Source organism: Pongo abelii, chromosome 7 (genome assembly GCF_028885655.2).
Source record: "Pongo abelii isolate AG06213 chromosome 7, NHGRI_mPonAbe1-v2.0_pri, whole genome shotgun sequence".
In the NCBI taxonomy this organism is placed as follows: domain Eukaryota; kingdom Metazoa; phylum Chordata; class Mammalia; order Primates; family Hominidae; genus Pongo; species Pongo abelii.
The window spans coordinates 14,706,549-14,730,044 of NC_071992.2; the positions used below are offsets into that span (position 1 = coordinate 14,706,549).

The window sequence follows — 23,496 nt, forward strand, 5'->3', positions numbered from 1 at the left end:
CCCCCAAAACTCTGTGGTTTAAAACAACATTTACCTCTGTTTCTGTGGGTCAGGAGTTTGGTGGTTTTGCTGGGTGAGTCTGACTCAGTGTCATTTCACAATGTTGGGGTCAACGTGGGATGCAATCATCTGAAGGCCTGATTGGGGCTAGAAGATCTGCTTCTAAAAATCCCTCACCAGCATGGTTGTTGGCTGGTGGCCTCTGATCCTTACCATGTGAACCTCTCCCTGGATTTGCTTAAATCTTCTCACAACACACAGTTGGTTTCCTCCAGAGGAAGTGATCCAAGAGGATGCAAGCAACATGGAAGCCATAATGTACTTTATGACCTAACTTTGTGACATGCCATCACCTCTGCTGTGTTCCATTGGTTACTCAGAACAACCCTGATATGATACAATAGAGGACTAGACAAGAGCATCAATCCAGGAATTTAGGGCTCGTGGGCACCATCTTGGAGACAAGCTAGCACACTTGTAAAGCTAGAAGCTGAACCCAGGAGCACCATCAGAAGCTGTAGATTCTGGTGATGTCTCAAACACTCTTCCTGTGATCTTGATACAGTAAAAAAATTTCTGGGTACCCTGAAAATGGAAATAATAAGTTTCTACCAGATGAATGATTAGTTGATGATGATCACTTTGAAGTAAGATGAGCCTGGCCATGTAAATCCAGCAACGTGTTCTTGGAAAAAATCACTTCCCTTCTCTAGGCCTTGGTTTCCTCAGCTTCAAAAAGTGTATAGTAATAGCTGCTTTGGGCCGGGCACAGTGGCTTACACCTGAATCCCAGCACTTTGGTAGGCCGAGGTGGGCAGATCACAAGGTCAGGACTTCTAGGCCAGCCTGGCCAATGTGGTGAAACCCCGTCTCTACTAAAAATACAAAAATTTGCCAGGCGTGATGGCGCGCACCTGTAGTCCCAGCTACTCAGGAGGCTGAGGCAGGAGAATCACTTGAACTCAGGAGACAGAAGTTGCCATGAGCTGAGATTGTGTCACTGAACTCCAGCCTGGGCGACAGAGTGAGACTCTATCTCAAAAATGATAATAATAATAATAGCTGCTTTGGTCGGTTCTTACAGGGGTTCAAGATTACATATGTAAGATACCTAGCAATTATTAAGCAATTGATAAATGGTAACTATTTCAAAAAATATTGCATATTGGCTGGGAGCGGTGGCTCATGCCTATAATCCCAGCACTTTGGGAGGCCGAGATGGGTGGATCACGAGGTCAGGAGATCGAGACCATCCTGGCTAACACGGTGAAACCCCATCTCTACTAAAAACACAAAAAATTAGCCAGGCGTGGTGGCATGCACCTGTAGTCCCAGCTACTCAGGAGGCTGAGGCAGGAGAATGGTCTGAACCCGGGAGGCGGAGCTTGCAGTCAGCCGAGATCCCGCCACTGCACTCCAGCCTGGGCGACAGCGCAAGACTCCGTCTCAAAAAAAAAAAAAAAAAAAAAAGACTATTGCATATTTTGTGATATTGCATGGTAACCATCTGAGTTGATAGATGTATTTCAGTTTTTGGAAAGAAATATTTAAATTAGTAAAAAGGTAAACCTTTCTCATTTAATAACTGATATACCATATTTCGTAAAACTAAGAAAATAGAAAAAAAATCCATTGCCCTACAACTCTAATGCAATGTCATCACTTTCTTTCCTTCCAGCCTTCTTTTCCATGCATTTCCCATAACTGAAGTCAGAGTGTACATAAAAGTTTGCTTTTTGCTTCTTTCTCTTTACATCTTAATATAGAAATGTCTTACAAAGTTTGACAGAGACACTTGCCCCAGTGTGTCATGCTCAGAGCAATGACCCACGGGTCCTAATGAGAGGTGAGCATTGGAGAATGAAAGGAAATTCCATAGATCAGTAAGGCTACATCATGATCAGCTGAAGTTCTGACAGCAGATCTCATGGACAGAATCAAAGGCTAACTAGGGGAAACAGTAGGAGTCACTAAGAGATTCCAGAAGTTGTGTAGAGATGAAAGTTGCTTAACTACTCTCTGACTCAGTTCATCTTCTCCACATCAAAGATGTTACATGCCCCAACCTTTATAGGGCTGCTGGGAGGATGCATCAAGTTTCTGCATGTAAAGTTCCAGGCACAAAGTAAAGATGTTGCTATTAAAACAGTAAGATGTGGCTGGGCGTGGTGGCTCATGCCTGTAATCCCAGCACTTTGGGAGGCCGAGGCGGGTGGATCACGAGGTCAGCAGTTCAAGATAAGCTTGGCCAAGATGGTGAAACCCCATCTCTACTAAAAAGACAAAATTAGCCGGGTGTGGTGGTGGGCGCTACTCGGGAGGCTGGGGCAGGAGGGTTGCTTGAGCCCGGGAGGCAGAGGTTGCAGTGAGCTGAGATCACACCACTGCACTCCAGTCTGGGCGACATAGCGAGACTCCATCTCAAAAAACAAAAAACAAAACAAAAAAATGGTAAGATGCAACGCGTCCTGGTCTAGGATTTTCCCAAGTGTTTAGCAGCCTAGGAATTCTCAATAGACTTCTGAAACATATAATTTATGCCCTAAAATTTTGATGACTAATATCTATGATATAGGAAAGCCTGTCTGGATATCAAGTCAGTGTGGGTTTGATCATTCATTTCAACCATTGGAAACAAACCCCAATGCCTCCAGGAGCCAGGTGGGTGACCTAAGGGTGGGATGGCAGGAGGGATGTACCACCTAGAGAGCACAAGCCGTTCTCAAAAGAGAAGCTGTTACTGAGTTCATTATTGTCCTATGTAAGTGTGGACCAGGGTTGCTGTTTGACATCTACAGCGCATTATTTCAACATTCAGCAGGTTTAATGCACTACGCCACATAAGCGAGGTGATGCTACTAGGATATTTTTTGGAAATTTACACACACACAAGTCTGCTAAAATAGTTAGGTTGAAGGATTCCTAGCTCTGGGAGAAAGGTTACATTTTCTGCCTTATCTCCAGCTATTGGGGTTATTTGAATTATTTAACCTTGACCTGTTGTATTAGTCCATTCTCACACTACTAATAAAGACATACCTGAGACTGGGTAATTTATAAAGGAAAAAGATTTAATTGACTCACAGTTCTGCATGGCTGGGGAGGCCTCAGGAAACTTACAATTATGGTGGAAGGGGAAGCAAACACGTCCTTCTTCACATAGCAACAGCAAAGAGAAGAATGAAAGCTGAGAGAACGGGAAAGGCCCTTATAAAACCATCAGATCTCATGAGAACTCACTATCATGAGAACAACATGGGGTTAACCACCCCCATGATTCAATTACCTCCCACCAGGTCCCTCCCGACTCACATGGGGATTATGAGAACTGCAATTCAAGATGAGATTTGGGTGGGGACACAGCCAAACCATATCACCTGTATTTAATTTATATAATAAAATACATTTAATTTATAAATTATGTTAAAAGTACATGTTGAAACATGAAAGGTTTCAAGAAGTCCTATACTAGAGCAAAGAAACCCATTTAACTGTATTCAGCCCCTTGTTTCTCATAATATTTCACTCAAAATCTTTATTTTCCATATAAAATGTATGAACACCTTACAGAGCACTCTTTGGGAAAGGATGCCCAACTTTTAAAAGGAAGACCCAAACAAACCGGTCCACAGAAACAGAGTGCTGCTGTGGTGCCATGCTCGAGACACCTGCCAATAGTCCTCTGCAACTCGCCATCCTTGCATCAGCATCTGGGACATGGTAATTACACTCGACGGCCTGTCACTCCACCTCTCCTCATTCCTCAGCTCACAGAAAAGAGATCTGTGAAATACCAGCTCTGGTCTCGGCAAATATTTGTTTCCCCCTGGCTCCCTGGAAAATGCATTTTTAAAACTGTTCCTACAATTGCAGTATGGCAGCAGCTTTATCAGTATGTGACGATAGAGCAATGATGTGGTTTGGATACTTGACATTTTGTATTGTTGGAAAGTGGCAAATTGCGCTGAGCTGTAAATGCACTGTAAATGGTGTTGTGCTGAATTATAAAGACAATTAGCATATTTCTTCCTTGTTTCTTGTTTGTCTTTTCGTTTGTAAACATGGAAAGCAGGGTGCGATAAGCTTTACACTCCTTATCTGTAAAATGAGCTCAGTGATACTTATCTTGCAGAGTTTTGTCAGCCAGAATTTTAAAAATGTTTAACTACCTAAGAGAATACAAAAAACAGCAGCATCCAATAAATGACAATTCTTCATGCTACTTCCACACCTCCTGTTAACATTAAACTCTTGGAGGATGGAAGAAAGCATGGATGTGAAGCACATACAATCACTAGAGGAAATCAGAATACTGCGATGTTTGAGGTTCTTTGAAAGTTTTTAAAGCGTTGTAAGGGTCCTTAGACATGATCTTTTACAGATGAGAACAAGATGAAATGAGATTGATAAAAAATAATCAATTTGCCCATGTTTTGCACAGGAGCATAAATTACCAGCAGACAACATCTGGATTCCATACTAAGAACACAAACATCTCACTACAGAGTTACAAACTGAACATGCCTCATGCCTAAAGTGCACACACCTATCAATCTTCACTTTGCATGGTCCCAAAGATTTTTTAACTTTCACAAATTTGCATGTTTAATAACAAATTTGAACTTTTGGGCCACTGAGTCATCTGCTGCAAATGTCACCAGTCCTTTGTTTAAGTTTCTGCGTGTATTTCAGTCAACAGGTTTTCTTCATTAAGCACTGTGCTGTCTGTCCATCACGCAGCAAAGCATCAGCGCATCCTACCACCAGATGGCGCTAGACCCACTTGTGGAGGCTCTGGGGGCGATATCAGCGTGGGACTAGAAGCTGATGAAAAACGGTAAGTTTCATTTCCGGGTTCCATTTAAACGTTCATACTGGGCCATAAAAGCAGATGAATTAGATATGCCATTATCCTGCATATATATATATATTTATATTTTATTGTGTATATATATATATAGAGAGAGAGAGAGATAGAGAGAGAGAGAGAGAGAGAGATGGAGTCTCGCTCCGTCATCCAGGCTGGAGTGCACTGGCGGGATCTCAACTCACTGCAACCTCTGCCTCCGGGTTCAATCGATTCTCCTGCCTCAGCCTCCTGAGTGGCTGGGATTACAGGAGCGCGCCACCACACCCGGATAAATTTTGTATTTTTAGTAGAGACGGGGTTTTACCATGTTGGTCAGGCTAGTCTCGCTCGAACTCGTGACCTTGTGATCCGCCCGCCTTGGCCTCCCAAAGTGATGGGATTGCAGGTGTGAGCCACCGCGCCTCGCCTATCCTGCATATTTACAGTTAATTGTGTTTAATAAAAATAGAGCAGAGATAGAGAAGTGACTGCCAGTCCAGCAGCTCTGAGCTATCTCATATAAGGCTTAGTGGGGAATCCTGACCCACAGTGCAATCTCCAAGCTCTAGACATCTCACCAACAAAACAGGAAGCCAACACATTCTGGATCTTCTTTCCAAGATAAAGTCGACCATTCGTAATATTTTTTTCAGAGACAACGGAAGCTGAAAAATAAGAGCTGAGAAAGGAAGAACTTTTCTAGAACTTAAATCCAAAAGGCTATGGGATAGTAATGGAAAGTGGAGGAGAACAAAAAAGTCCTGGAAAGTAAAATCAGGAGGAAAAACAAATGTTTTAGAACAGCCAAGTGTGGGGAGTTGGAAAGTGAATCTTTGAGTAGAAACCAGAGTTAGAAAACTTCAGAGCTGGAAGGGACCTTATAAGGAAGAAGAATTGGGCCCAAGGACTAAATATTTGCCAAAAACCACACAGGCAATTAGTGGCAGACAAGAGAGGACCTTCATTTTTGCTAAACAGGGCTCTTTCCACTGAAACATGTGGCCCTCTCAATATCTAACTAAAAACCTTCCACAAAATCCATGTAAACACAGAGAAACATCCTCTCTTCTGTCTCCACTGCTTTCTCTGTCCACACGTGCGCATGTGCACACACAGCCACCATTATAACAATACAGGAAATTGAAGGAAGCCATCTGAAACTTCAACATCGGGCACAGCCGCCACAGATAACATATCAAATGCAAGGCTGGAAATCAGCACTGTTCACATTCACACAGGAAGCCCAACTCAAGCTGTTTGACCGTATTTAGTAATCAGTTCCATACTCACAAAAGAATGCCAGAACAAAAACAGACGGAAAAGAAAAAAAAATAACTCCAACCATCCTTTTCCTTTGGAAGAGGATTTATACCAAGAAGTTTAAAGAGAGGCCCAGCTGGTTTATAGAATTTTGCAGGAAATTTGGGGACCTCTGTGATGCCATTGTCTTCACCGGCCCAGGAAAGTAGCCGTACCAAGGCAGTTATGGGGATAATTCAAACAAATCAAAGCCATATTTTACCTCAATTGTGCTTATACTTTAGGCGAAAGTATTCTGGACCTAAATATTTCCAATAATCATCAGATGCATCCTGGTCTCGTGGGAAATGCTGAGAAAACCTGTGGGGCTATTATCCATTTACTAGCTCTGTAACCTTGGGCAGCTTAATTGTTCTGAGCCTCTTCCTTCTTCTATCAAAATGAGATTGATTAACTATTGCCTTCCAGAATAGTTCTGAGGTGAAAATAAGAGTCAATGTTCTGTGCTCGCTTTGGCAGCACATACACTAAAATTGGAACGATACAGAGAAGATTAGCATGGCCCCTGTGCAAGGATGATACGCAAATTCGTGAAGCGTTCCATATTTTTTTCTTAATAAAGCCTCTTTTCTACATATGAAAAAAAAAGAGTCAATGTTCTGTGGCACGAAGACACACCAGTAAATATTAGCCATTTCTTTCAGATATATACATATATATATATCTTTTTTTTTTTTTTTCCTGAGACAGGGGTCTCCTTCTGTCACCCTGGCTGGAATGCAGTGGCAGAATCATGGCTCACAGGAGCCTCAGTCTCCCTGGGCTCAGGTGTTCCTCCCACTTCAGCCTCCCAAGTAGCTGGGACTACAGGCACGCCACCACACACGGATAATTTTTGTATTTTTTGTAGAGATGAGGTTTCACCATGTTGCCCAGGCTGATCTTGAACTCCTGGAGTCGAACAATCCACCTGTCTCGGTCTCCCAAAGTGTTGGGATTACAGGCATGAGCCGCCACGCCCGGCCCCATTTAATTGTTCTATTTTGTTTAATTTGTGCGGACTTGGGCCTCAAAGAGAAAAGTGAGAAGAAAATGCCTCATTTACAGTGGAGCCACTGGTGAGTTCTCTTAGGCCTAATCTATATCTGAAGTTCTCAAGTATTTTGGTCTCAGAACCCACCTACTTTTTTAAAAATTGAGGATTCCAAATGGCTTTTTAAGTCTGGGTTATTGATATTTACTATATTCACAAATAACACTCAGGGTTGGACATGGTAGCTCATGCCTGTAATCCCAGCACTACGGGAAGCCGAGGTGGGCAGATCACTTGAGGTCAGGAGTTCGAGACCAGCCTGGCCAACGTGGAGCAACTCCATCTCTACTAAAACTAAAAAAATTAGCTGGGTATAGTGGTGCACGCTTGTGATCCCACCTAGTTGGGAGGCTGAGGCAGGAGAATCGCTTGAACGTGGGAGGTGAGGTTGCAGTGAGCTGAGATTGTGCCACCATACTCTAGCCTGGGCGACAGTGAGACTGCATCTCAAAATAAAATAAATAGAATAACAATACTGAGAAAGTCTTAAATTATTTATTCATGTAAAAGTAAAAGTAATGTATTACATGTTAATATAAATAACACAGCTTATGAAAAATGTATTTTCCAAAACAAAACAAAAATGTAGTGAGGAGAGTGATGTCATTTACAGTTTACAGATCTCTTTAATGTCTAGCTTAATAGAAAACAGCTGGATTCTCATATACACTCTGCTTCTACCCTCAGCCTGTTGTAATAACTTGTTTTAGTGGAAGTTCGTGAAGAAAAATCAGCCTCTGTGTATGGGAGAAATATTTTAATAGCTTTTTCAGGTATTGGTGCTTACGGTGTGATACTATACCTAAGTTCAGTAAGTACTAGTTTCTTAGAAGTGAATTTCAGTGTGGAATCTGCAACCTCAACAATGGAGTTTTCTGCAACTTTAACAATGGAGTTTTTCCTCTGTTACAGGAAATCCATTGATTTATTTTGCACTTTGAATACATTTTATCTATGCATGATTTTGTAACATTTGGAAGATATTGGTTCACTGAGTTATATAGACCTTCCAATTTCAACATATTTTATTATACAACATCAAAAATCATTTTTAACAATATTACCACCGATCTCATCAGAATAGTCTCTATAAGGAAGCTGTCAAACTCACTGGGATAGACATAAGTTTTCTATAGTTCTTATTTTCTCTTGAGTTCAAATTTTATCTTTGGCAACAAATACTCTGTTTTTACTTGAGGTGAGAATCTCACTTTATTCATTTTTGAGGAAGCATTTATGAAATATCTAAGTCTAAAATAACCATAGTTTGTCTTACATAATTTAAAGTAAAAACAGTGTTCCATGAAAAAAAAATGGTTAGGTTAACTCGCAATTCAATTACCAAGTGTTTTTTTTTCTCAAGAAAACTAATATACTTCACTGTTCAGCAAAACTGCTTTTGTGCCTTTCCCATGTGGTCACACAGAATATTAAATGGATATGAACATAAAGATCAAGGCTTAATGAAATTAATTAGTACTGATGTATCAAGGACATTCTTAAGTGAAACTGCCATTCATTTTACTATAAGTATGTGGTAATAATTTGGCGCCATGCTAAAATGACAGCAGTTTTATCCCCTTTTTCTTTTTAAAATATATATATTTTTATTTTTTTGGTGCTCTAATGCTCAGAAAACTATATTAATGAACTACAGAAATGACCCCTGAAGGTACAGTCTTTGCTTTTGCACCATCAGTGGAAATGTAAAGATAGTGAAAAAAGCAAATAGTATCCTAATATTATTATGAAAGTAGTTTTGACCTTACAAACTCCCTGGAGTGGTCTCAGGGATACCACCCCACAGCAGTCTGAGGCACACTTTGAGAACCACTGCTCTCGGCATCTTTTTATACCTTTGCACGCCTGTTTCCTCAGCTCTTCAGCTCCTGGTGGCCTTTGTCCACTCTAAGTTCCCCTACTGCAGCATTCAGTAGAGTTGTATTTCTTTAAGTTCTCTGATTTAAAATTTACTATATCCTGGCAGGGTGTGGTGACTCACGCCTGTAATCCCAGCACTTTGGAAGGCAGAGGTGGGAGGACTGCATGAGCTCAGGAGTTCAAGACCAGCCTGGGAAACATAGCAAGACCCTGTCTCTACAAAACAGAAACAAAAATGAGAATTAGCCGGGCATGGTGGTGTGAGACTGTAGTCCAAGCTACTCCGGTGGGTGAGATGGGAGGATCACCTGAGCCTGGGAGATGGAGGCTGCAGTGAGCCATGATTGCACCACTGCACTCCAGTCTAGGTGACAGAGTGAGATCTTGTCTCAAAAATAAATAAATGAACAAAAAATAAAATAGAATGTACTATATCCTCTATTCACAACAACAAAAAAATTTATTGAGTACCTAATATGTGCCAAACACTGTTCAAAGCATTGAAAATACAGAAGTCAATGAGATAAGCACGGTCACTGGTCTTGTGGACTTTCTATTCTAGAGGGAGAAAATAGACAGTAAACTTGTAAGTGAATCAACATACAAGGTGATTGATAACTTCCAACAATGTTAAGTGATGTGATAACCATAAAAATAAACCGATGCGACTGAGCATGACGGGGTGAGCCAGTAGCCAGGTGGCCCCAACCCAACAGGTGTCACGTTTGTGCATCCGGCATGCATAACAGTACATCATAAGTGGGATGACTGAAGATTCCAGTGAGAATCTGTCTACCGTAGAATTGCAATAGCCCTAGAAAGCTGGGGAAGACGAAGAGGACAGAAAGCAAGGTTGCTTGTATTTGAAAGGGGTGCTCCTGGCCAGGCGCAGTGGCTCATGCCTGTAATCCCAGCACTTTGGGAGCCTGAGGCGGGCTGATCACTTGAGGTCAGGAGTTTGAGGCCAGCCTGGCCAACATGGTGAAACACTGTCTCTACTAAAAATACAAAAATTAGCCAGGCGAGGTGGCAGGTGCCTGTAATCCCAGCTACTCAGGAGGCTCAGGCAGGAGAATCTCTTGAACCCAGGAGGCAGATGTTGCACTGAGCCGAGATTGTGTCACTGCACTCCAGCCTGGGAGACAGTGACAGACTCCATCTCAAAAAAAAAAAAAAAAAAAAAAGAAAGAAAAAAGAAAGGGCTCTGGGTAGAATGAAGCCTGGCCAGTCTCCCAGGGGGAATAGCAAGTTACTGGGAGGAAATCACTTAAGAAAAGCTGAGGCCAGGACAAGAAGCCACTCTGTCCTGCTGGGGGCCAACGTGGGATGCTGATGCTCCTAGCTGCCACTTGTTCTGCCTGAGGATGGTGGCAGAAGGGGGCAAGGATGGAACTGGGGCTGTTTGTAATGTAAAGTTTCCATTACCCTGATGGATATACCCAACTTACACTGACACTCAGGAGCTGCCTATTATTCCTGCTTTGGGGCATTCCAGAGCTGCTTCTAGGACATACTAATATTTTTCATCTGTACCAGTATTCACCTAACCTGGGTATCTAGGGCAAAACCAGACAAATAACAGTAAAAAATAGTCTGGGCATGGTGGCTCACGCCTGTAATCCAAGCACTTTAGGAGACCAAGACAGGAAGATCGCTTAAGGCCAGGAGTTCGAGACCAGCCTGGGAAACATAGTGAGACCCCATCTCTATCAAAAACATTTTTAAAATTAGCCAGGTAAGGCCAGGCGCAGTGGCTCACACCTGTAATCCCAGCACTTTGGGAGGCCGAGGTGGGCAGATTACTTGAGGTCAGGAGTCAGGACCAGCTTGGTCAACATGGTGAATGAAACCCTGTCTCTAAAAAACATAAATAAAAATAAAAATTAGCTAAGCCTGGTGGCACATACCTGTAGTCTCAGCTACTCAGGAGGCTGATGCAGGAGAATCGCTTGAATCTAGGAGGTGTAGGTTGCAGTGAGGCGAGATTGCGCCACTGCACTCCAGCCTGGGTGACAGAGCGAGACTCCGTCTCAAAAAATAAAATAAAATAAATAAAAATTAGCCAGGTGTGGGCCGGGCACGGAGGCTCACGCCTGTAATCCCAGCACTTTGGGAGGCCGAGGCAGGCGGATCATGAGGTCAGGAGATCGAGACCATCCTGGCTAACAGGGGGAAACCCCATCTCTACTAAAAATACAAAAAATTAGCTGGGCGTGGTGGCGGGCGCCTGTAGTCCCAGCTACTCAGGAGGCTGAGGCAGGAGATTGGCGTGAACCTGGGAGGCAGAGCTTGCAGTGAGCCAAGATTGCGCCACTGCACTCCAGCCTGGGTGACAGAGCGAGACTCCATCTCAAAAAAAAAAAATTAGCCAGGTGTGGTGGCTGCTTTGAAAAGCACTTTGCCATGGAGGAAATAAATATGATGCTACTCACTTGAGAAAGTTTCCCTGGAATTAATTCTTTCCTTGTTTTTCTCTCTCCTTTAGCCCAGCAAGATGCTGCTGTTGTTCATGCTGAAGGAATGTGTCTTCTGCAGTAGGGCGGCATCTCCTGGGCAAGCTTCTGGTGTTTTTCTGTGATGCAGCTGCTCTCTCTAGTCCTGGGACATGGGCTATCAGCCTTTCACTCCGCCTTTCCCTGTTATCTGTTCTCTGGGAGTTAATGCTCTTCTCCATGCTTCACTGAGGAGCCACGATCTGGTTTCATGGGTTTCACGCTTTTCTCGTAAGTATGAATTATTGTAACCCCAAACAGAGGCACATTTGATCCCTTTCACAGGTCATTTCTCTCTTAGCCACTTCGTGTTTTCCAGAAGACATGTCCTGGAGTGGCTACAGGTCTCTGTGCAGAACTGCACTGTAGACAGATCATGTGCACCCTACTTCAATGTGGAAAAACCTCCCTGCTACAGAAATGCGCACCCAAAGCCATCCATTCAATCCCCTCCATCAATTAGATAATAACATACTCCCCCTTCTCATTAAATCAGAAAATTCTTGAAAGCAAGTCTATTATTTCATCTCGTATCCCTACAGTCCCAGCCTTTGGAGAAGGTTGATGCTTACGTTGTAAGAACATTAGAAAATTTGCTTAGAAAATCTACTGCACAGTAGTGTTGCTTTTTTTAAAAAATTTTTATTTTTAGAGACGGGCTCACTCTGTTACCCAGGTTGGAGTGCAGTGGCATGACCACAGCTCACTGCAGCCTCAACCTCCTAGGCTCAAGTGATCCTCCTGCCTCAGCCTCCCAAGTAGCTGGGACTACAGGCGGGCACCACCACCCCTGGATAATTTGGCTCAGGTGTCCAGGCTGGGACTCAAGCAATCCTCCTGCCTCAGTCTCCCAAAGTCCTGGGATTATAGGCATAAGCCACCACAGTCAGCCTCTGTGGTCTTCATGTTGTCCCCAGAGAGAGTTTTGAGTGGCTGATAAGGGCGGTGGGAGAATGGATTTTTCTCTAATCTCTATTTCAAGAGCAATAGTACTTCTGTCCTAACCACCCCTCCCCCAGTCACATAATTTATTATATGGTCCCATTTTAGCCCGGCTTCTAAAGTGTTTAAAGCCAAATTTATAATCCCCGTATAGCAGCTGTATGGGATCTCATCACAAGTATCTTGGGAATAAAAGCCTGAAGGGCTTCATCATATTTTTCCCAGCTTCAGTATCCTTTTGTCCTGTCTTCCACACCTTCATCATTGTTGTTTTGTCTTCTCTCTCCAACTTTTACATGTATCTTGGGTACATTTTGTCTCCTAAAAACAGATTCTCACATAAACTTTAATGGTTGGTCCTGCATCTCTATCACAGGGACATTTTTCACCTTAAAAATTACAGGAATCATCCCAAGCCTTCACTTTGGACTCTGGGGGACATCACAAGGGAACAACACAGTTGAATCAGAAAAAGTCACATCAGAATCGCAAAGGAGCCTCTAGGTTTTCACAGCTGCCTAACCTAGTTCTAACACCACCAGCATGCGCTCTAAATAATGCATGAGGAATGAGCCTTGCCAGTCTGCTGATTGGATTAGTATGGGGGCGGGTGGTAGCTAAGGGTGGGGGCACTAGCAGGAAATTACAGAGAAGATAAGGAAAGCAGAATAGTTTTCCTTTGTTCATTCTTCAAAAAGCCCTCTACTCTACAGTAAATGCACGTACCGCAAAGTAAAGCTAGGAAAACGAGGGTGCATTCTAGCTGGTCACTTTATCTGATTCATCCTAAATTCTAGCTTTGTGGCCCAGCTTTTCAATTTCTACTTCAAGTTCTCTTTGCTTTCTGCAAATGTGATTCACCTCTTAGCTACTTGAAACCCAGCTTGCTTTTTGGCTCAAGTCTTCTCAACCCTGTGGTTTGAGTGTCTCCTTTTATCCTTTGAGAACCCTGTTAAGCCACTGGCTCCATCACCCGTGGCTGAACCAGGAGCTAGTGCTCATCATGGAAGAGGGAAAGAGGACTGCAATCAGAAAGATGTAATCAAAAAGCTGTTCTTGTTTAAAAGCAACATTAAGTGAATTCAAAGAAAGTTGTGTGTGTGTCCCAAACCTTAGTTGTTCAAATATTTTCCTTCAATGTTTCCTTTTTATTTTGTTTGGTTTCTTATAATGGAGCTCATGGAGAAGGGAATAGGAGCTGAAATCCTAACCAATATATAATTTCCATTATGTAATATCAGCTCATTTTTTAAGACAAAAAATTTATCCTGTTTCATAGCCATCTACACAGGATCTCCATGGAAGAGACTGAGCGCTGATAATATTAGACAGAAAAATGCTGAGATTGCACATTTCAGGTATTTTTTTCTTTGGCTCTACACAGCCAAAGAACGCATCCAGAGGACTTTACTGAGAACATTCACTGCACCGACATTGTTTACTAAAGGAAGCTGACTCTAGCAGTTGCTGGTGAGGAAGAGGATACTTTCCTCAGCTTAATTCCCAGAATGCAGAGTGTGAGTGTGTGGGAGAAATCCAAGTGAACTTGACGAACACATGGCATTCACACTGTGAGGACAACAGATGGGACGTGTCAGCAATAAACTGCCTAAGTTTGGTGAGGCTCTTTCCTAAGAGGATCAGTGTGGCACAGTGGGAAGAATAGTAAATTCAAAGGGTTTAATTTTGGTTTTGGCTGATGGTGTTTTGAAATTGTCACACCAAAAACCGAATGTGTCAGGAAAACCACTTATTCCCAAGCAATGTTATGAATTACATGTCTGTGAACCAAACAATTGCTCTGGTTTAGAGTCTGGTAAGTGGATGTTGAACCAGTCAAAAGGCCTGAAAGCCAGGTCTGAACCACTTGTACATCCCACACGGCCCTTTCTATGGTGATTAGTCAAGGCTCTCCAGATAAATAGAGCCAATGAAAGAGATTTATTTTGAAGAATCTGCTCCTGCGATTGTGGGGGTTGGCAAGTCCAAAATCTCCAAGGCAGGCCAGCAGAATGGAAATTCCAGAAGAAGCTGCTATTGCAGTCTTGAGTCTGAATGCAGCCTGGAGGCAGGATCCCTTCCTCTTTAGGGGAGCTCAGTTATTTTTCTTACAGCCCTCAAATGTCGAACAAGGCCCACACACATTATAAAGGGTAATCTGCTTTATTCAAAGCCTACTGACTTATATGTTAACCATATCTTTTAAAATATCTTTACAGCAACATTTAGACTGATGTTTGACCAAACAACTGGGTGCTATAACCTGGCCACGTTGACACATAAAATTAACATCACACAGAATTAAGTGCTCAACAAATTGACGGATTTGAGCCACTATTTCTTCAGCTGAACGATGTAGAGATTAGACTTTATTATTCTAACTCTGATAGTCAAAGGGCAAAATTTAAGTCTTGAGAATATGAGAGACACTGCAACTTCTGGTCTCCTCAGATGAGTTGAAGAGGTTCCTTTTTTAAACAGATTTTCTTAAAATAGTGGTAAAATATGCATAACATATAATGTAACATTTTAACCATACAGTTCAGTGACATTAAGTACATTTCCATTGTTGTGCAACCATCACCATGATCTATCTCCAGAACTTTTTCAACAACCCAAGCCAAAGCAACTCTGAAATCATTAAACAGTAACTCTCCATCCTCACTTTCCCTTAGCCTTGGCAATGACCATTCTACTTTCTGACTCTATGAATTTGACTACTAGGTAGCTCATATAAGCAAAATCATACAATATCTGTCATTTTGCATCCTGCATATTTCATTTAACGTAATGCCTTCAAGATTCATCTATGTTGCTGCATGTGTCCAAATTTCATTCATTTCTAAGCCTGAATAATATACCATTATATGTACATACCACTTTTTTTGTTCATTCATCTGTCAGTGGACACTTGGGTTGTTTCAAATTTAGAATAATTCAATTCAATTCAATTGGGTTGTTTGGTTATTGAGAATAAAGAGGTTATGAATATGAGTATACAAATATCTGTTGGAGTCTCTGCTTTCAGTTCTTTGGAGTATATGCCTAGAAGTGCAATTGCTGGATTATATGGTAATTCTATGTTTAATTTTTTGGGAAACCACCATATTGTTTTCCACAATGGCTGCAACACTTCACATTACCATCAGCAGTACACAAGGGTTCTGATTTCTCCACATTTTCACTAACACTTTTTATTTTATTTTATTTTATTTTATTTTTTAGAATGGCCATCCTAATGAGTGTGAAGCTGTATCTCATTGTGGTTTTGATTTGCATTACCTAATAATTGGTTATGTTAAGCATCTTTTCTTGTGTTTATCACCTATTTGAATATCTTCTTTGGAGGAATGTCTCTGTGTCCTTTGCTTACTTTTAATGCAATCTTTGAATATTATTTTTATCTTCGGGAATGTCTCTATAAAATATTTTAGCCAGTCCACGTATACTGAATGCCAATAATTTCTACAATAAAAATGCATTTCTAGCAAATCAAACCTACAATGGGATACTACCTCACACCGATTAGGATGGCTACTATCAAAAACCAGAAAATAACAATTGTTGGTGATGATGGGGAGAAACAGGAACCCTTGTGCACTTTTTTTTTTTTTTTTTTTTTTGAGACAGAGTCTCGCTCTGTCACCCAGGCTGGAGTGCAGTGGCGCTATCTCGGCTCACTGCAAGCTCCACCTCCCAGGTTTGAGCCATTCTCCTGCCTCAGCATCCCGAGTAGCTGGGACTACAGGTGCTCGCCACCACACCTGGCTAATTTTTTGTATTTTTTTAGTAGAGACAGGGTTTCACCGTGTTAGCCAGGATGGTCTCGATCTCCTGACCTCGTGATCCACCCACCTCAGCCTCCCAAAGTGCTGGGATTACAGGCGTGAGCCACCATGCCCAGCCCCTTGTGCACTATTGATAGCAATGTAAAACAATGCAGCCTTTCTAGAAAAGAGGTTGATGGTTACTCAAAAAATTAAAGATAGGCCGGGCATGGTGGCTCACGCCTGTAATCCCAGCACTTTGAGAGGCTGAGGTGGGTGGATCATAAGGTCAAGAGATCGAGACCATCCTGGCCAACATGGTGAAACCCTGTCTTTACTAAAAATACAAAAATTAGCTTGGCGTGATGGCATGCACCTGTAGTCCCAGTTACTCGGGAGGCTGAGGCAGGAGAATCGCTTGAACCCAGGAAGACAGAGGTTGCAGTGAGCCAAGATTGTGCCACTGCACTCCAGCCTGGTGATAGACCAAGACTCCGTCTTAAAAAAAAAATTAAAAATAGAGTTAATATACCATCCAGCAATTCCACTTTTGGGTATATATCCAAAGAAACTGAAACAAGAGTCTCAAATAAATATTTGTACACCCCTGTTCATAGAGATATTATTCACAATAGCTAGAAGGAAGAAACAACCTGAATGTCCATTAATGGATGAATGGATAAACACAATGCAGTATATCCATACAATGGAATATTATTCAGTCTTAAAAAGGAAGGAGCTTCAGACACATGATACAACATGAATGAACCTTGAGGACATTATGCTAAGTAAAATGTACTAGTCACAAAAAGGCAAATATGGCATAATCCTCTTTATATGAGATACCTAGTGTAGAGTAACTTACAGAGACAAAAGCAGAATAGTGGTCCCCAGATAATTCAGGAGGAAGAAATGGGGAGTTAGTTTTGCAAGATGAAAAGAGTTATAGAGACTTGTTGCTCAACAGTCTGAATGTACCTAACACTACTGAACTTTGCCCTTAAAAATGATTAAGATGGGCCCGATGCAGTGGCTCACGCCTGTAATCCCAGCACTTTGGGAGGCCGAGGCAGGTGGATCATGAGGTCAGGAGATCGAGACCATCCTGGCTAATACAGTGAAACCCCGTCCCTACTAAAAAATACAAAAAGTTAGCCAGGCGTGGTGGCGGGTGCCTGTAGTCCCAGCTACTCGGGAGGCTGAGGCAGGAGAATGGCATGAACCCGGGAGGCAGAGCTTGCAGTGAGCCGAGATAGCGCCACTGCACTCCAGCCTATGCGACAGAGCAAGACTCCGTCTAAAAAAAAAAATGATTAAGATGGCAAATTTGATATTATGTGTATTTTACCACAATTAAAAATAAAATGAAAAATATTTTATATTTTCATTTTGCTTCATCTAATAATATCATGTGAACATCTTTTCACATCAGTGAACATATTTCTACATTATTATTTTAGTGGATACATAATTTTCTATTTCATTATTGATAACTTATTCAGTGAGATTGCCATTTTTGTAAATTTACATTTTCTGCAAAACTAATATCACGAACAAGCTGCGATGAACATTGTTGCGAGCTACAGCTTTGCCAACTGTGCAACTATTTCCTTAGAATAAATTCCTAGGACAGAAATGCTAGGTCAAATACGTCCACAATCTGACCACATTTTATAATCTACCTTGCTATGCCCCTACCCCCAAATAGCCACACTGCTCTCCCCCTTGCTACCTTCAGGCTGATACCCATGGTCATTGTGGGTGGCCTTCCCTGACCACCCTTTGCAACTGAAATGCCCTCCTCCCACCTAACACACACTCGCTGTCCCCATCTCTGCTTGTTCTCCACAGCACTGCTCATTCTATAATAAGCTACCCCCCCTTCTTGTTTATCGTGTTTATTGTCTGTCTTCCTCCTCTCCAGGATGTCAGCTCCGTGAGGGTCAGGCTTCCCCTTTCAACTCCATCCCCATCCCCCAGCACTCAAGTGTTCTTCAAGCATCCCTTAAACATTCCAACAGTAAGACCCAGTTCCTGTTTTGAAGGAATTCATGATCCACTGGGGGAAACCGACCTCAGACAACAGAGTAAATAATGCTATATTCCAGATGTGCACAAGGCGCTGGAGAAAGCATCGAGGAAGCAATGACAGAGGAGGTGACATCTGAACAGAGTCCTGATGGGTCAATCTGGGAACAGGAGAGAGGCAGTAACCCTACAGGGGCACATTCTGATGTGTGTGGACCATGGGCTGGGGTGGAGGGTGGGCAATGGTTGTGGCCAGATTGTAAACAGTGTTGAGTGCTGAGGCGCATGTGAAAGAGCTTTAGCTTTTTTTTTTCATTCTTTTTTTTTTTTTTTTTTGAGACAGGGTCTGTCTCTGTCATCCAGGCTGGAATGCAGTGGTGGGATCATAGCTCACTGCAGCCTCAAACTCCTGGAAGAGCCTTAATTTTAACCTGTAACATTCAGGTTAAATTTCAACCTGTCACAATCAAACTGTACCACAGGGCTTCACCACTGCCAGGCCACCTGATGAGGGCAAGGTGTAGAAGATTAAATTGGGCTCTAATCTCCACTCCAGCACACCCCTGTTTGAGACAGGGCAGCCCAGCACGAGCTGGCTTACACACTGTGCTTCCGATGGGTCCTTCCTTGGAAAGCTGTGCTCCATGGCCGGAATTTTGAAAACCATGTCTGCTGGCACCGAAAGCTGCTGTCTTATAGAATGACCAAGGCCAGCACTTTGGGAGGCTGAGGCGGGAGGATCATTTGAAGCCAGGAGTTTGAGACCAGCCTGGGCAACATAGAGAGACCTTGTCTCTATAAAATAAACAGAATTAGCCTGATATCGTGGCTGGTACCCATAATCCCAGCTAGGGAGGTTGAAGTGGGAGGGTCACTTGATGCCAAGGAGGTCAGGGCTGCAGTGAACCATGATTGCACCCTACACTCCAGCCTAGGTAACAGAGTGAGAACCTGTCTCAAAAAATAATAATAATAATAATAACCAAGTGGAATCTTCTCCTTTCTCCTCGCAGGAGGGCAGGGCCCTTTTACAACCCGTAAAAGTGTGTAGGTTTTCTGGAAAAGATTGAATTGCAGAAACCAACCCTGGGCTTTGGGGAGGGCTCAAACCTTGTCAAGGCTTAGCAAGAGAGAATACTGCTACCTTCCACATGATAGCAAGTCACCCTTCCCGGCAGCACACCTGAGATCAGCTCCTGTTGCAATCGCTGTGTCCCAAGAGGTAAAGCAATTCACTAAAAACACACACTCAGTTAGCAGAACAGGTGACGTCAGCTTTCCAACTCTGACGCTTTTGATGGGTTGTTTATAGTCCTAAAAAACCCACTAAGATGAAAATAGTGGAAGTGAGGCTGAGGTGGGAGGATCATTTGAGCCCAGGAGTTCGAGGTTGCAGTGAGCCATGATCGTGCCACTGCACTCCAACCTGGGCAACAGAGTGACACGCTGTCTCAAAACAAACAAAAACTGTGGAACTGCAGAAGCAAGGGTACGGAACTGCAGAAGCAAGGGTACAGAACCTGAAACCTGGGTGGAGGGGTAAGAGGAGAAGGCAGAGAGGGGCATGGGGAAGGGAAGGTTGTGGAGGACTCCTAGACCATTGGATTTTGGCCAAATCTATTTTCTTTTTCTTTTCTTTTTTTTTTTTTTTTTGAGACGCAGTCTTGCTCTGTCGCCCAGGCTGGAGTGCAGTGGCCCGATCTCGGCTCACTGCAAGCTCCCCATCCCGGGTTCACGCCATTCTCCTGCCTCAGCTTCCTGAGTAGCTGGGATTACAGGCGCCCACCAGCATGCCCAGCTAATTTTCCTATTTTTAGTAGAGACAGGGTTTCACCATGTTAGCCAGGATGGTCTCGATCTCCTGACCTTGTGATCCACCCGCCTCGGCCTCCCAAAGTGCTGGGATTACAGGCATGAGCCACAGCGCCCGGCCTGCCAAATCTATTTTCTTATCTGCAAAACAAGAGAGAAACTACGCTCTCTGGGTACCCTGTTACCTCTCACTGTGACATTTCTTTTTCTTTGAAAAGTGTAACGCATACAAGTGTGCCAGACTGCCATTTTCTATCAAGTTGCGACTAAGGTTATGAGAAACCTGGGTCATACCTAGGTAATAAAATGCTGACCTCAGGAGTCATGCAGTCCTTAGGTGGAGCAGAACGACCTGGCCTGGCTTGTGGAGACTCGCAGCTACGTGACTGCCCACTCACAATGCCCCTTGCTGCCCTGGGATGTGCCCCTACTGGGCTGGATTGGCCCAGCCACCGGGCAGCGCGAGTCCCCCGCCTCCAGGGCCCCTCAGGCTCCTAAGAGCCTCGGGTTCCCCATCATAGACAAAGGATTTGGATGAGCCCCCTGAGGTCCCCTCCAGCTCTCAGGTGTAGGCTATGGCTTTATGAATATCACATTTTACTCTGAAAAAAAAAAATTAATGATACCATGTCTGAAAAGTGCCATGAATTCCTTGGGATAGAGGTGATGAGTTAATTTTGTTGCCCACGGTTTCTGTAATCCAATAGCATGGCAATACTCAGGCTGGGCTTGGTGGCTCATGCCTGTAGTCCCAGTAATTTGGGAGATGGAGGCAGGCAGACTGCTTGAGATCAGGAGTTCGAGGCTGCAGTGAGCTATGACTGCACCACTGTACTCTAGCCTGGGCAACATAGTGAGACCCCGTCTCTGCAAAAATTTAAAAACTTAGCTGGGCATAATGGTACACGTCTGTAGTCTCAGTTATTCAGGAGGCTAAGGCAGGAGGCTTGCTTGAGCCTGGGAGGTCGAGGCTGCAGTAAGCTCTGATATTGCACCACTACATTGCAGCTTGGCCCACGGGGCAAGACTCTGTCAAAAAAAAAAATTCCTACATAGTTTACAGATCACTTTAAGTGATCAGATAGGCAGGGATCTGAGCCACTGTTTCAATCTTACAGATGAGGAAATTAGCGTTGTTTCTTATAATATGAATCCTGGTTATTACTGAAAGTAATCCATTTTGAATGAAAACACAAATTGCCAGGAAAAAATGGCTGAGAGAATCTCTTCTTGGGCAACTTTCATGGAATGCTCCCGATCTAACCTTAAACAAAAGGAAAGGGCAAAGCAATGTTATCTTTTAGGTCAGAAAAATAAACAGACTTTTCTGTTTTCTTCCCTCTTTTGTAAGCAGTGACACTTGAGAAGTTTCTCACCAGCAGGTTTCTGCCCAAGCCTGAGAATTATCTGACTGACATGAGCCTAAACAAGGGTGGGGACGATCTGAGGATGCCTCCCTGGTACTCTAAACAGCATGTCGTGAGTGGATGGAAATGAAGGCTACAGTTTTTAGGGAAAAATCTTCCTGCTCATTTTTTGATGACATTGCATGGTATCCCTGACCCCTGAAAATGTTGAGAAGGGTAGAAAAGGATGAGATTTGTCGGTATCTGCTTGCTCTCCGCATGAGTTGGATGATTTCCAAGGAACCTCAGGGGTCAAATTTCTTAACTGGAAAGGGGTGGGACTGGCGAAGGCGCAATCAGGAGTCCCATCTGCAAAGCCTACTCTTGCTGTGTGGTTTAACCTGCATTATAGCCCTGGGAGATTCACAGGTGTCTTTCTCTGCCTTCTGTAGGAGGCTCAGTAAAGTTGCCTCAAGTCAAACGTTTAAGAAGTGATACCTGGCCCTGCAGGGTGCCTCACACCTGTAATCCCAGCACTTTGGAACGCTGAGGTGGGAGGATCACTTGTGGCCGGTTCAAGACCAGCCTAGGCAACATAGGGAGACCCTGTCTCTACCAAAAAAAAAAAAAAAAAAAAAAAAAAAAGTTTAAAGAGATTAGCCAGGTGTGATCAGTTTGTTTAAACTTAAACAAATTAGCTGCGCATGTAGTCCCAGCTACTCAGAAAGGTGAGGTGGGAGGATCGATCCCTTGAGCCCAGGAGTTCGAGGCTGTAGTGAGCTATGATCGTGCCACTGCACTCCAGCCTGGGTGACAAAATGAGACCCCTGGCTTTCAAAACCAGCTCTCTGGAGTCCAACTTCAGTAGTCTTTCCTTCTGTTACACAGACCCAAACATCATGAATGTTCTTAGGCCCTATCAGAGTGATGACACTGAGATGGCAGAGACTTCCAGGGTGTATTAGTCTGTTTTCACACTGCTATAAAGAAATACTCAAGACTGGGTAATTTGTAAGAGAAAGAGGTTTAATTAACTCACAGTTCCGCATGACTAGATAGGCCTCAGGAAACTTACAATCGTAGCGGAAGGTGAAGCAGGCACATCTTCCATGGTGGCAGGTGAGAGAAAGGGAAGAGCCCCTTATAAAACCATCAGATCTCATGAGAATTCACTCACTGTCATGAGAACAGCATGGGGAGAACCACACTCATGATCCAATCACCTCCCTCAACACATGGGGATTACATTTTGTGATGAGACTTAGGTGGGGACGCAGAGCCAAACCATATCAGAGGGGAATAAGATTATGGGCCTCCCAAATTGACCATCATCTGGCTCCAAAGCAGTGAGATTCATTGAAAACAAGGTTTTACAGCAGGAGTTGACAAACAGAAGCCCATGGGTCAAATCTAGCCCATCACCAGTTTGTGTATGGCCAGCGGGTTTAAACTAGTTTTATATTTTTAAATGGTTGGGGGAAAGCTCAGAAGAAGCAGAGTCTTTTGTTAGATATACAAATTATATGAATTTCAAGTTTGAGAGTCCATAAATAACATTTTACTGGAACATAGGCTCATTGTTTACATATTGTCTGTGGCTGCTTTCGCATGGCATCTGGGGAATTGAGTACAATCTATTCTTGTTATTGGCAGCATTTATGTTCCATAAAGTCACCGTTAATACTGAATTAGTAATACTGAACCATTGCTCCTAGGGGAAATATAGGGTTAGTTTCCTGTAGGCCTCCGGTCACATTTTTGTCTACTGATCAATACGTAATTATATTTTATATGTGCTTCTGTTTAAAGGGACTTTGTTTACTATACATTGCTGACTTGTTAACATGGAACTCATGGAAACAGCACTGGAACTCAGGCCTGAACGAAGCTCATCCAACACATAGGTTTTCTCCTTGAGGCACCTCACAGCTTCTTGTGCTTAGGAACTCTAGGCAGGACCTCAGCACTATATTTGGGAGTCACTGAAATGCAAAATCACTAACAAAAAGCACAAAAATGCAAAACA

The 23,496-nt window shown here is 43.1% G+C and overlaps 2 long non-coding RNA genes and 1 other non-coding gene across 14 annotated transcripts in view; 2 read left to right on the forward strand and 1 right to left on the reverse strand.

The window, feature by feature from the left end:
• The window catches only part of LOC129060891 (uncharacterized), a 52,914-nt gene extending 52,520 nt beyond the window's left edge, over positions 1-394 (reverse strand). For 6 of the 12 annotated variants that reach the window (XR_008527760.2, XR_008527763.2, XR_008527764.2 and 3 more), the window contains exon 1: positions 35-322. This is a non-coding gene — a long non-coding RNA (uncharacterized LOC129060891). Of the gene's footprint in view, positions 1-34 lie in introns of all 12 variants that reach the window. The other 6 variants (XR_008527761.2, XR_008527755.2, XR_010141050.1 and 3 more) reach the window with 5 other exon arrangements.
• Positions 374-12,822, forward strand: LOC129060892 (uncharacterized). The gene is made up of 4 exons (XR_008527765.2): positions 374-527; positions 3,571-3,720; positions 4,693-4,837; positions 11,569-12,822. It is a non-coding gene; the product is annotated as an uncharacterized LOC129060892 (long non-coding RNA).
• LOC112134862 (U6 spliceosomal RNA) lies at positions 6,613-6,719 on the forward strand. The gene has a single exon (XR_002916194.1). It is a non-coding gene; the product is annotated as a U6 spliceosomal RNA (small nuclear RNA).
• Positions 12,823-23,496: the final 10,674 nt, after the last annotated feature.